At 43.5% G+C, this 13,735-nt stretch overlaps 1 protein-coding gene and 1 pseudogene across 3 annotated transcripts in view; one reads left to right on the top strand and one right to left on the bottom strand.

Moving 5' to 3' along the window:
* SND1 (staphylococcal nuclease and tudor domain containing 1) overlaps nucleotides 1-13,735 on the top strand; it is a 417,958-nt gene that overhangs the window by 126,783 nt on the left and 277,440 nt on the right. The gene's annotated exons all lie outside the window — the stretch shown is intronic.
* On the bottom strand, nucleotides 1,113-2,837 carry LOC103005434 (rhotekin-like; annotated as a pseudogene).

Raw genomic sequence — 13,735 nt, 5'->3', positions numbered from 1 at the left:
CATATATTCCATTAAGCAAATACACTATTTTCTAGTTATGTCCATGTTCTAGATTTCTTTTTTTCTTAATAGCATTAAACATGTACTTTTTTTCCTATTTAGGATTATTTATTTTAGAACTATATCCACAAAGTGAGTTAATAGGTTAAAGGTATATAAGCGAATTTTCAGACTGTACCCCATAAATATTTAAACTTTCCTACGTATAATCGAGTTTTTGTTTCGTCACTATTTTCGTTTTCCTAGATTAACTGGACTTTAGAATTGTTTTCATCTACATAAAAGATTACTAGTAAGAATGTGTTTTTCATGTAATTTACATTTGATTTCCCTTCATGTAAACCATTCATCTTCTTTGATTACTTTTAAAGTAGAATTATTTTATTGGCTCTATATGTGTATCTTCTTGCATGACTTTCAGATGGGTTTTTTTTTTTTTACTATTTGTTTATTTTTCTATATTTAGATATTTTTCAATACATTTTATTTTGTAAAAACTACTTTTTAATTCTAGAACATTGATCATTTTATTTCGTAAATTGTCTTTCCTCAGGTGGGCTTAAATCATAAATCTTTCTCCATCCTATGCCCCATTTATTTGTTTAATGCTTAGTTATGAGATACAATGGGAAGTTTATTGGCACCAATACCTTGGTGAACTAACCAAAGTGCTTTTTAGAAACCAACTCTTCTGACAGAGGAGTGATTGGTGTGCCAACTCATTCCAGCCCAACTCAAACCATACTTTTTTTTTTTTTTGATGTTAAATAACTTTAATGGTCAATGTGGGAGTCACAAGGGAGGTGCGTTCCCTCCCAGGGCTCTTCAGTGCCATCCTTAAAGCTGGTTAGTGCAGGGAGGTAGTGCAGTGTTGGTTCCAGTTTTCTCCGAGGAAGGGTTTAGGGGGTCCCAGCCAGCCCTGGGAATGAATCCCTCAGCACCATGGCAACCACAGCTTAAAAGGGGCTTCTGCTCCCCCTCCCCAGCCTATCCGCAGTCCAGCAAAGGGGAGGCCAAGCTGGTCAACCTGCTACAAACAGCGCCGAATCCAGAGCCCAGCTGCACACCGATCACTTCCTCTTCTGGCCAGATCCTGTTGCCAGCACACCGTCTCACACTGGTGACTGGAGCCAAGTGTGGGGTGGACCTTTGCTGCAGAGACCTCTAGACTGTGGGGACCGCTTCGGGGGGGGGGGAGGGGCAACCGAGCGAGAAGCCCCAGGGGAGTGGTCTGGGGGGACAGCATCCAGGGAGACCATTTGGCATCTCCTCCAGGACAGGGAATGGGGCTGGGCTGGGGTTGGGGCCACTGAAGCAGGCGAGCAGGGGCCAAGCAGGGCAGGCTGGGGGCGTCTCCAGCCTTGTGCCCTCCCGCTGGGCCAGGTGGTCTGTCACTGCTGTGATGTCATCCAGCGGCTCAATAGCTGTGGTACCAGGAAGGGATTGAGGGGAGGGGGCTAGTCAGAGCTTAGGCCCCAGGCCTACTCAGCCCTGAGCATCACCTGTCACCGTCTCATGGTACCAGGAACCCTGCTTGGCCAGTACTTGGAGTGGTTTCCGAGGAGCAGGGTTTCAATTTTCATTATTTCATCACGGCACTGCTTCCACTGGCTCATGTCAAAGAAAAGCTGCCACAGAGCTTCCGTCCAGCTCTGCAGGGCTCCCCAGCTCTCTGCCTGAAGCGTGTGTGTCCCTCATCCTCCCCATACTGGTTACTGATGCCCAGGGTGAAGGGCCGGCCCACTGCTTGGTCCAGCTCCCCTGCCTGGACTTGAGTCTCCTTGTTGATCACAGCAGTAAACAGCGGCTCCTCCCCAGTGTCTGTGTCTTCAGGTTGATGGTAACAGAAGCGGTTTGTGCCTTTCAAGACTGCATGCACTCGCACCCAGTCCTGCAGCTCCCCAGCTTGCTGCGCTCTGAGGGTACCACCTGCAGTAGGCTGAGTCACGCAGAAAGGCTGAGCCACCAGACAGCGACGCACGCTGCCATCGAGGGGCAGCCAGGCGGGGTCCTCATGACTGGTGAGGGTGAGGTCATGTGTGTGTGGAACCCATCTTGCACCGCTGCCAGGGTGAGAGTGGTATGAGCCAAGCGGTGGTAACGAGGACCACCAGCAGCTGGGTGGGGAGCAAGATGGGACTGCTTTCCCGAGCCCCTAGCTGTCTCCAGCGACGCCTGCACGCGCCTCCCCGAGGAGCAGCCCAGGCAGCTGCTGAGCTTGGTGGCAAGCCTCTTGGGGGCTCCAGCCAGGGCTCCCTCCTCTTCCACGCAGGCCCCGTATAGCTCCAGCCACAGTTCAGAGTCTGGCCCTGCCTCGGCAAAGAGCACGTTGTTGTGAAAGGAGACGGCCGTGAGGGTCCTGTCCACCAGGATCGTCTCCGTGTCCTGAGCGCATTCCCCTGTCTGCAGCAGCAAGAGCACAGCCCGATGGTGCAGGTCGCCTTCGTTCTTGAAATCTTCTGTGTCCTTCCACATGAGTGGGATCCGGAGGTCAGAAGTGCAGACCTGGCGGCAGGGGGAGCGCTCAGCAGGTGGCCCGCTGCCAGGAGGCCGCTGGCCTGTCTTCCTCAGCACCTGCGCCGCCTCGCGCCGCTGCCTCTTGCCCGTGTAGCCGGCGGTGCAGCTGTTGCCCACCAGCACACTCTGGCTGGGAGCAGGCCACCGGCAGCTGGCGGGCCCCTTCCCTCGTCCGGGTCTCATGGTGTAGCGTTCTTTGCGAGTGTGTCCTCCGGTGGGTCGCAGAAGAGGCTGAGCCAGCAGCAGCTGTGTTTGAACTGCATCTCCAGGGCGGAGCCCCTGGCCGCGGTGACCCAGCTCCGGTGGTTTCCGGAGAACATGCTGGCAGTCCCGTGCTTCTGCCTGCCCTCAGCACTCCCCACGCTGCCCGGCTCTGCCTTGTCCCGTAGGCTTCTGTCCCTCGACTCAAGCCATACTTTTAAAACTGTTGAAACCCTGGTTTTTTGTTCTGCAAGCTGCTGCTTTGAAACAGTCATACAGATGTTCTGGAAGCTTACCGAACTTCAAGAACTTCTTGGTGAGAAAACACTCGTGTTGTTTTTTAGTGCAGAAGATTAATCATACCTGAAGTGAAAATGGGCTTTAACATGGACATTGGTGGGCCCTCCATGAGGTGTGAAAGCTCTGGCTGGAATGGCCCTGAGCGTTGGTTCCATTGTTAGAAGGTGTGTGCACGTTTCCTCAAGTTGCTAGCTGCTGCTACTTTGGAACTCTCTAGTGGCTTAGGTTTGAATAGCAGTAACAAATATTTGTTGATGGCTCCCAGTGTGCTAAATGCTGCTTCTCAGTCCTTGACAGGTGCTGTAGATTTAATCCTTGTAACAGTATGTGACTGAAGGGATTTATGCTCCCCGGTTATAGATGAAGAAACTGAGGCACAGATAGTTTGATTAAATTTTCCCAGGATAATGCTGCTAAGGAATGGCAGCTACTAAAGTTTGAAGAGTAAAAATAAATGTATTCTCATGTTATATCCCGGTTTGAGTCTCGACTGCAGTGTAGAATTACAAAAATTAAAGAAGGATCAACAGCTAGAAAACTGTACATTTGTTCAAGGTGAAAAACAGTTTAAAAAAAAATCACAGAGCACAGGACAGTAGGCAGGAAGAACTCTACTTAGTGTACTGACCTTCAAGTATGAACAAGATGCCACTGATACCCTGTGTAAACCTTGAGTGATGCAATACAAGTGTTCCCATACTGGTTCACTTTTCCTTTGAAACTAGAAATATTTTTTTGTAGGAAACTGAATGTTGTTAGGATTATAATCTGTATCTTTTTTATTTTTTAAAGGACTCAACTCTTTGTTTTTTTTATTTTTGGCTGTGTTGGGTCTTCGTTGCTGTGCGTGGGCTTTCTCTAGTTGTGGCGAGCGGGGACTACTCTTCATTGTGGTGCGCGGGCTTCTCATTGCGGTGCCTTCTCTTGTTGTGGAGCACGGGCTCTAGGCGCGTGGGCTTCAGTAGTTGAAGCACACGGGCTCAGTAGTTGTGGCTCTCGGGCTTAGTTGCTCCGCAGCATGTGGGATCTTCCTGGCCCAGGGATTGAACCCGTGTCCCCTGTATTGGCAGGCGGATTCTCAACCACTGCGCCACCAGGGAAGTCCCATTCTGTATCATCTTAATAGAAATTTACTGGTCTATATAGTGAACAGGTATTTCTAACTCCGCTTTCTAATCAGCCCATGAATTTATATTGACCATTTTATCTTTTGGTCAAACTGTCGTAAAATCGTCATCTCATTGGCCCCTGTCCTGTTGTTTTAGGGCAAAAGTTAATGGAATCTGAATAATTCACTTATTTGGGTTGATCTTCAAAAGCAAGGGGTAACTTTTGCCCAAATAAACGAACCTGCCAGTTTTCCTCATGATTTTTATGTGCCAACTTTGATAATCTGTGGAAACGAACAACTTACATTTCTTGTTTAATGTAAGATTCAGTGGTGGTGGAGGTGGTTTTTAAAAAGATGGGAAATATGTGGGGCAGTGATGTTTAAGCAGAAGATGTGGAGTGTGTTTGCAGTTTTGTGTCCTGGAGGTCAGACTATGCAGTATGCGGTTTCCTGGGCAAAATAGGAATCTTCTTATAAAATATTGCTATGACCCAGCACATCATTATCCTCCTACTCTTCACCTTCTTGGGCATAGTGTAGCAAAGGCCTATAATTATAAGGGTTAAGTAAAATGTGTGAAAGTAGTATTACTTGTATAGATGGGTGTCGTGGGGAAATTAAGGGGAGAGACTGTGTCACTGTGCCATTTAGACACGTAAGTGCAGTGGGTAGTCTGAAGCAGTGGGTATTTCTTAAGATCAAGGGTTCAAGACATTTATGGCCAGACCACAGGAAGAAGGATGCTGGGGTGGCAGTCACTTCCGCACTAGTGCTTATTCAAACACGGCTCCGTTTTACTCTAGCTCAGAACAGCAATGTCTGCTCAGGGGCAGATGAGTTTTAAGAATGTGCCTGCCCTTTATCCTTTGGGATTTGTGGGTTCAGGCAAAGCACGTTCTCATTCTTTTGTCAACCTTGAATTTGGATACATTTCTTCTGTAGTCTTCCGCATGCTCACCTCCTGATTTTTAGCTGGTAGGCCCCTTTTTTATCCTTGTTCACAAATAGTGAATTTTGTAACCCTTAAGATGTTATATCCAGTGACCCAGCTTGTTAAGAGGAAAGTCCCAGTCATTGCAGCTTTGTTTTAGAATCAAGGCCCTCACTACACCTCCTCGCCACCCTCTCTTAACACCTGCCAATAACAAGTGGAAACACTTCCCTATAAAGAGGAAGTACGGCCTTCATGTGGCAGAAGGGGGATTGAACTTCAGGAAAAACCAAATTGTTAGAATGATACTTTAACATTATATGCAAAATACCATTGTGGAGTTAGTAGAGATAAATGCTGAAGAGCTCTAAGGAAGAGCTGATAAAGTTTGATTGACCTAGGGGAGGTTTTGGCAGAGGAAACCACTTTGGAATTGATATTCCCTTTTTTTTTTTTTTAATTCATTTATTTTTGGCTACGTTGGGTCTTTGTTGCTGCACGCGGGCTTTCTCCAGTTGCGGTGAGTGGGGGCTACTTTTTGTTGTGGTGTGTGGGCTTCTCACCGCGGTGGCCCCTCTTGTTGCGGAGCACGGGCTCTAGGCATGTGGGCTTCAGTACTTGTAGCACATGGGCTTCAGTAGTTGTGGCTCACGGGCTCTAGAGTGTAGGGTCAGTAGTTGTGGTGCACGGGCTTAGTTGCTCCGTGGCATGTGGGATCTTCCCGGACCAGGGATCGAACCCGTGTCCCCTGCATTGGCAGGCGGATTCCCAACCACTGCGCCACCAGGGAAGCCCTGGAATTGATATTCTTTTAGCCTGTAACACAGACTTGGGTGTCTGTTCTCTACCTGCTGACTAGGATACTTGGAAGAGCAAGTTTGGGTGTCCATGCTTGGGGACAGTGACAGGAATGGGCAGTAAGGAAAGCATAGCTGCCGTACTGGATGGTATTGGGTATTACGTTTCTTGACTTCAAAAAGGCATAACCACGGTATACTCCAGAGAAGAATGAATTTCAAGGTGGTGAAAGGGAAAGCCCAATATATTTGTCAGCTTACAGAAGAAAATTGGTTGACTTGTGAAATTTTTCTGCCATACCATAGACATTTTTTTTTTAATTTTATTTATTTATTGATTGGCTGCATTGGGTTTTCGTCGCTGTGCGCGGGCCCTCTCCAGTTGCACTGAGCGGGGGCCACTCTTTGCTGTGGTGCGCTGGCCCCTCACTGCAGTGGCCTCTCCTGTGGAGCACAGGCTCCAGACGCGCAGGCTTCAGCAGCTGTGGCACACGGGCTCAGCCGCTCCGCGGCATGTGGGATCCTCCCAGACCAGGGCTCGAACCCGCGTCCCCTGCATTGGCAGGCGGACTCTCAACCACTGCGCCACCAGGGAAGTCCCGACATTTTTGATTATTGCAGAACACATGATGAGCCTTCCTATGTTTCACGAGAGAAGAAAGACACTGTTTTTGTTGTCCACTGTCTGTACCCCAAAGACCTTGCTGAAAAAAGGTATTGATACCTTCCTTTGCTTGTAGCCTTTCTTGCTCAGCCTCGTAGCTCTGTCGGCCTTTCTCAGAAGTTTGCCCTAGATGTTGTACTCTGCCCCTTACGCTCTGTGTAGGGTTTCTTGACCCAAGCTGGTCATGTTTGTCCACCCTCTTGCTGGTCCCTTTTACGTGTGTCTTCAAATCGTTTGCCTTGTCCTTGTTATATTGTTAAGGTAATTTCTGAATTGAATGCTGTAGCAAGAGGACAGTTTGCAGTCAGAGTGACCTGGGTTTCAAGTCTTTTTCAAGTCTGTGACTTGGTAATGACTGACCTTGGGTGAGTTATTCAGGACCTTTGAGCTCTGGTTTCCTCATGTGTAAAATGATGATACTGTTGAAATCTTAGTCTTTGTGAATATTAAATAGGACTCATATCGTGCCTTACGTATTATGTATTCAAATATTATGTAGTTAGTAATTGTTCTTGTCAGTCAAGCTTATTTAGTAGCTCTGGCTCACTTTGGATCCCCAAATAAGGTGCCTCTGACTTCATTTTGCACATCCATCTAGCTAAGAGCTGCCTGCTTCCCTTACGTCAGGTGGGTTTTTTTCCTGTTGAAAGACCTAGATTTATAATCTTGGCTTTCACTTTGAATGGCCTATTCTCAAGTGTCATTTTAAGTTGATTTGTTATGCTAATGCATTACAAATAATGTGCTTCCTAATTAGCCTCTATGTAATAAGGCAGGGTACCCACCTGCATACTTGCATATTAAATATTCTATGCAAAAATCCCTTAGCTCAGCTTCACACCATGGGGGGGATTGTTGCAGCACATGAAGAAGTCTGTTCTCTGACTTGAATGGTAGTGACTCATTATGCTAGCGTACATCATGAAGGCTAGGGCTTCATGGTGATTGGAGTCATTTAAAATTGGTTTGGACAGTGTGCTGTTGACCAGAGCACCTTGTGAGTAGTTCTGGTCCTAGTTACATCTTTCCTCTAACACTGTAACGGCCTCCTACCTGGCCTCCTTCTCTCCAGTTGTCCCCCCTCTAATCCAGTTCTATATATGGCTGCTATGTTAATCTTCCTGAAACATACCTCTGATTCTGTCACTCTCCTTATCCTCAACTTTTTAAAAAGCTCCCCATTTCTTGGCGAAAAGGGCCAAACTTCTAAAGTCCCATGATGTGGCCTAAATTTCCAAAGTTCCTTTCTATAATACTTGCTTTTAGAGTGGATATTAATGGTGGGAAGTTGGAAATGTGTACAGACATTGCCTTGGTGCACATCACTGGGGGACACTTTTACTGGGTAGGGGGCCAAAAGTGCTAGAGGGGATAGTCCTGCCAACGGAAGATTTTGCCAGAACAGCAGTGAGTTGGACATTAAGGAGTAAAACTAGGACCAGTTATAGGGAAACATTTTAGCTTAATATGAAAAAAGAACTTTCTAAGAAAGGTGTTCAGTGAGAGAGAGTGGGCTGTCCCAGGAAGTTAGTTTCCTTTCATCGAAGGCCTTGACACATGAGCTGAATAACCAGATGGTAGGAATACTGTGGAGGGGATTTGACAGTGCATAGGAGGCTAGAGGTACACTTTTAAGTTCCCTTCCAACCCACAGGCCCTGTGATTCTATGGCTTATAATTCGTGAAAATGGTAAGACCGATTAGGTCGCCATAGAAACAGTGCTTCTGCACTTATATTTCTATACATTCCTCATAAGTGAGGTAGGTGGTTCTTGATGAAGCTTGCTTATACCATGTGGCAATGATCCTGCCTTTTTCCCCCTTCATTATGCTAATTGATATAATTGAACTATACATCAAGAAAAATGGAAACTGGTTTATTACTGCCTATGATATTTAATTTCCTTTTTAATTGTAACTCATTCCAGTTATACCAAGTTGCTGGGGCAGAAGGAATAGCAGCATTTGTGGTTCCGTAGGAATTAAGAAAGGAAGAAAACTTTTGTTCTTCTGAAGTTTTCATTTGGAATAGAAATCGGAGTTGGAACCTTGTTTCATGATTTGACTTATAAGTCCTTCTGTTTATCCCAGGAATGACTTTTGGCTAGCCTTAGAGCAAATTAGCCAGATACTTATATATTTGATAGTGCTTTCCTTTCTCTTACTAATAATTAAAGTAAAAGAAATCATAATGAAATGTCATTCCAATAATTATGAAAATATTCAAAGTATGTTTAGATTTGTAATCTCATAAAATACATGATGATAATTATCTGGATTATTCACAATAACCATTTCATAGAGGGGAAACCCAAGATACTGAAATTAGAGAATTATTTGCAGAGCCAAGTCCAGATTCCTATTTCTGCTTAAGACAAGTTCCCACAAAACTCTTACCAGTTTCTTTCAGGTATCTTTGTGATCAAGCTACAATATCTGTGGTTCTCCTCAAGGCTGCACATCTTTTGTCAAGGAGGCAGAGAATAGTTTCATGCCCTGCCTGGCAGGATCCTAAGTAACAGTCAATACCTTATTTACCTGTCTGATTTCCTGTTGTTTCTTGATTGCCTTTCCCAGGCCAGGGAGATTAATTTAAACACACTGACCTCCTTTATGGTTGTTGAGAATGATTACCGTTGGGGTCTGATTGTTTTCCAGGGTGAAAAGGGAAGTTAATTTAGAAGGATCTTAATCAGAGTAGTGGTTTTTGTGACACATGTGTATGAGTTTGAAAACCAATACTAGGACCCTGCATCCTGACATGGGCCTGCACTCTTGTGCAGTTCCTTTGAGGTTAAGCTCTCCGAGCTGTTTAAAGATGGCTTATTTTTCTATTTAAACCTCATTCTGCCATAGGTTACAATCCTTTGGGGGCAGATATGGGTTGTTAGTTTGCTGAAAATAGAACTTAATTGGCTACTGTACCAAGTACTGATTTTTAATTTGACAAGAGAGTCGTAATTCAGTCAGCCTATTAGGTCCTTAAGGTTGTGTGGAAGTTAGAAAATGTAACTAAAACCCCACCTGGACCGCTGCTCCTATGCAAACCAGGTATGATTGTGGGTTGTGCACCGTGGGGCTTCTGACCATTTGTGTAGCTGGAGGAGTAGTGTCTGCCCTACCTCTGAGGAGTGCCAGTGAACATGTTCGCTGAGTTTTTCAACTGCTATATAATATTTACTTGCTATGGAAATGCGGAGGACTGGAACTGTCTAGCAGAGGAGGCATTGTCTTCCTCTTTTTGACTTTAGAGTTTCTGCTTTTGCTAAATAGGAAAGAGACCCATTGGGGCAGTATAGTAATGTACATGTAATTACTATACAGTAATTTCCTCGTTTAATTCAACAAAGATATCGCTGAGGTATGGGGACTGGTGGTAAGCCCCTGCTCATAGAAAACGGGGGAGGGATATCAATTCTGGCTCTCTTTCCTTTAAAGGGCAGTTATCACCTCGCCTTCTGAGGCCCGCATGAAGCACTTTGCAGTACATATGTAGAGCTACTGCCCCAGCAGACGTTGAAGCAGATGTGCCTGCTGTTACAGAGTGAAGTCTGACAGCTGTTACCTAACCTCTTCAATATCCTTATTCTATCTACTTCAACCTTTCTTAGATTTTTTGAAGCCTTATTAGATATGAACAATTTTTGCTCAAAGGAGCTGGCTTCTTCTCCCCATTGACTGACAAGATACTGGTCATCAGACAGTGATTAGCAGAATGTTGTGATTCTCCTTTTCCCCTGATGAATGTTTGTGTTAACAGACTAACAGCAGCTATAAGCACAGTTGTTTGGTGTCATAAGGAGATGAATTTCCTTCCATTTTTAGCTTTTATATGCTTGTACTTATTAGAGAGGTTGAGTGCTCTTAACATGTTCATAATCAAGGTTACCAACTCTAAAGAGAGTGGTAGTAGGCCAAGCATACTTGTATGTTCCTGGGGACTCTTGTAGTAGCTGAACTTGGACTTCGCCCGAGCCTCTCCTTGATGTTTTGCTTTATGTGCTATTTCATGAGAGTAATTTATCCTCAGTCATGAAGTATTTATTGAGCACCTACTGTGCCCAGATCTTTTTATGCTCTGCCTTGAAGACTTCTTAAATTTTCCCTGGTTTGGTTATGACTTTAGTCATGTCATAACATGACTGTAGTTTGGATTTGGATAATTAGTTTTCATGAAGGTGGGCACAAACACCAGTTATTTTATTTTGCCTTTTTGGTTGTATGGAGAGGAAACATGTTAAACTGAAACCTTGGGTTCTCAGGTATTTATGGCTAATGAAAGATATGGCTATTTATACCATATCCAGATGGTATTCTTAGGTATAAGGAAAACAAAGTGAACAGAAAGGTATTGACTTGAGTTTCTATGTATGGGTCATATTGTAGTGACCTAGGTACTTTATACATATTAACTGATTTAAGCTTTAGAATACTGTCTCAAAATTCCTCCTCCCCCTGCTGTTGAAGTTTTCAATATTTGTCTTAACCATTGCACAAGCTTTTGGGCCCCAGTTTCAAATATCACTCTCTTCAGTCTGTCTTTCCACACTGCTGCTTAGTTGGTCTTTGTAAAATTCCAAACACGTCTGTCCCCTTCCCAGAAAGTTGTCTTCGTTCCTCCATTCCAGAGGTTAACATCTCTGCCTGGCAAACAGCACTAGGCCCTGGCTGAACTTTCCCTGCCTCCTTATCCAGCATTTACCTCCTTTTTGAACTCTCCATTCTTTCCTACTGCTTATCTTGTGTCTCTCTCTCTCTGGAACACTAACTCATCCTTCCAGTTTTAAAACTTGAGAAAAGTGCCTCACCTCTTCTGACATTATTATTCCTTAAAAGAATGAAAAACGAATTCCCAAAACGTAATGTGTGTGTGTGTGTGTGTAACATGTATTTTTAAGAATAATAAACAGTCCTTCAATCTGGAATAATTTACAATAAATTTGGTCAAATTCAGACTTAACACATTGCTGTCCCCTTTTTTTCATTTTTTGAAAACTGGGGAAAATTTCACCACAAGCCCTAGTTTTACAGACTTGTGTTTTTGAGTCTCTCGTGTATGTAGTGAAATTGACAGAAAGGCTGGAAATGTGAGGATGGGAACGAAGCAGGAAAAATTTTTAAAGGTTCTGTTTATTGAAATGTAGAATATTGGAAGTGCAGTGTGAGAATGGAAAGAACTGAAGAAATCTGGTAGTCATGCGAGGGGGCTGACTTCAAGGAGGGCATTGTAATTGACCAGTGGAAGGGAGGAAAGGGTTAGTCAGAGGGGAAACTAATTGGAAGATGAACAGCACTGAGGAAACCTGTGAGACGTGAAGCCCTCCCCAAGATTGTTTAATGACTACTTGAGTTTTGTGAGTTTGTTCCTGATTATACAGAGACAGAAATGATATTGATTCATCTTGTGTGTTCTGATGCATGCTCTTCAAAGAGGAAAGAAAGACAATCCTTTATATAAGTTTATTAGTGGTGAGATGACATTCTTTAAGAAATACCATCCATGGTGGCCACTGGGGAATTTGAGCCATCGAAGCCTTTTGGCCTGAAAGTAATTTAACAAGTCAGTATCTTTCTGGGTGACTGTAATTGCTAGACGTTCGATATTCATGAAATTTAGTTAGCATTCTTGCTGTTGAATTGATTTTTAATGTTTATTTGCAAAACCTTAAATGTGTGTCCAAAGCCTTGAATGCATTCCCAAGTTATCCATTGTACACTCCCTGGATATGAAATATCAGTTTTACAGGCTAGCAAAATGGTATTTAATGGTGGCTGACTGGATAGTGTTTAAGAACAATATGTATTAGATACTTAAATTTGTCTATTATCTGACTCGTGGCACAGATCATTGAATTTAGGTGGTACTGAAATTGGAGAAGATCTGGCTGCCTTAATAATCCAAGCTATGCAGCATGTTTATTTAGTCCCAGGACCTTCCTCTTGTCTTTCTTCTTTCTAAGCATGTACAGAAGAAAATAAAACAATTTTGGTGTGTACTTTCACATCTACTTGCATTAGGAAAGATGTCTTTAAAAAACGGTAGGGACGTTTTCAGGACGCTTCTTGAAGCCTGGGGCACACCAGTTTTTTGTGATTTGTTGACATCAGTTGTTTTTTTCCTCCTTCTCTCATGTTTGCCTTCTTTGATTATACTTAAAGACCCAAGGTTTCACCACATTTCAATTTAAAATTTTGAGGCTAAATTTGGTCAAGCTGCAGCTGTAAAGGATGTTCTGTTTCATACCCATATCATTTTGTCTTGAATTTCATTTTAAAATGATCACTGTATTTTAGGCATATGCAATGTCTTCTTAATGGCTTCTTGGAAAAAATACATTGTTCAGTTAGATAAGTAAATGAGATTGTCTGGGTTACTGAGCATGACTCACTTAAAATCTCATTTGGAACAATTTCCCTGTCCACCCTTTGTTAACCATATATCCCGCTGCTTTTGTAGTACGGGGACTTGCACAAGAGTTAAAATAAACCACGGAGATCCCGATCTCTGGTCACAGCTCCTCCTCGATTCAAGGACTGTGGATGCATCTCTTTCCTTTTTGCTTTTTCTTTGATCTGTTTTTGGCTTTACTGTCATCCTTTGCTGTAGGTTTCTTAACTGCTTGTTTATTTTTTTCTTAGAAAAGTATGAGCATATGCAAACTACAAGGAATTTTGGAATGATTAAATGGATAAATATCATATACATAACCCATATGGGTTGTCTGAATAAGATTCCCCTTTATGATAGGCCAAAATTTGCATATTTGCTTATAGTTTCTCCACCATATCTTTGCGAGGGTGCCTCTGGTACACACAGTAAGCTTCCCATCCTTGTCATGTGTCCACCTGCTCGCTGGAACCCTTTCTACTGAATCCTCTACCCTGCCACTCATAATTCTTAGGTTATAATCTTGGTGTAGAATGGCGAGGGATAATATCTGTTACCATTGAACGCTGTATAAACCTGTTGAAAAAAATGGGATAAAAAAATTAAAGCCGTTAATGTTTTCTTCATCCCTTATATCCCCTTTTTTTGAACAGTTTAGCTTTACTGGTGCTAAATTAAATAACGATAATCTGTTAACTTTACAAAGACATAGTTTAAAGGCATTGGAAACACAAAGGGAAAAGGTATAGCTCCTCATTATAATTTTTCTGGAATGCTGCAAATAAATTGATTTACCAATCGTCAATTTTATTTTGCAGAAGCACTG

This window comes from Balaenoptera acutorostrata, chromosome 7 (assembly GCF_949987535.1).
Source record: "Balaenoptera acutorostrata chromosome 7, mBalAcu1.1, whole genome shotgun sequence".
NCBI lineage: Eukaryota > Metazoa > Chordata > Mammalia > Artiodactyla > Balaenopteridae > Balaenoptera > Balaenoptera acutorostrata.
The sequence above is the reverse complement of the archived record's forward strand: the minus strand, read 5'-3'. Positions and strand labels throughout refer to the sequence as shown.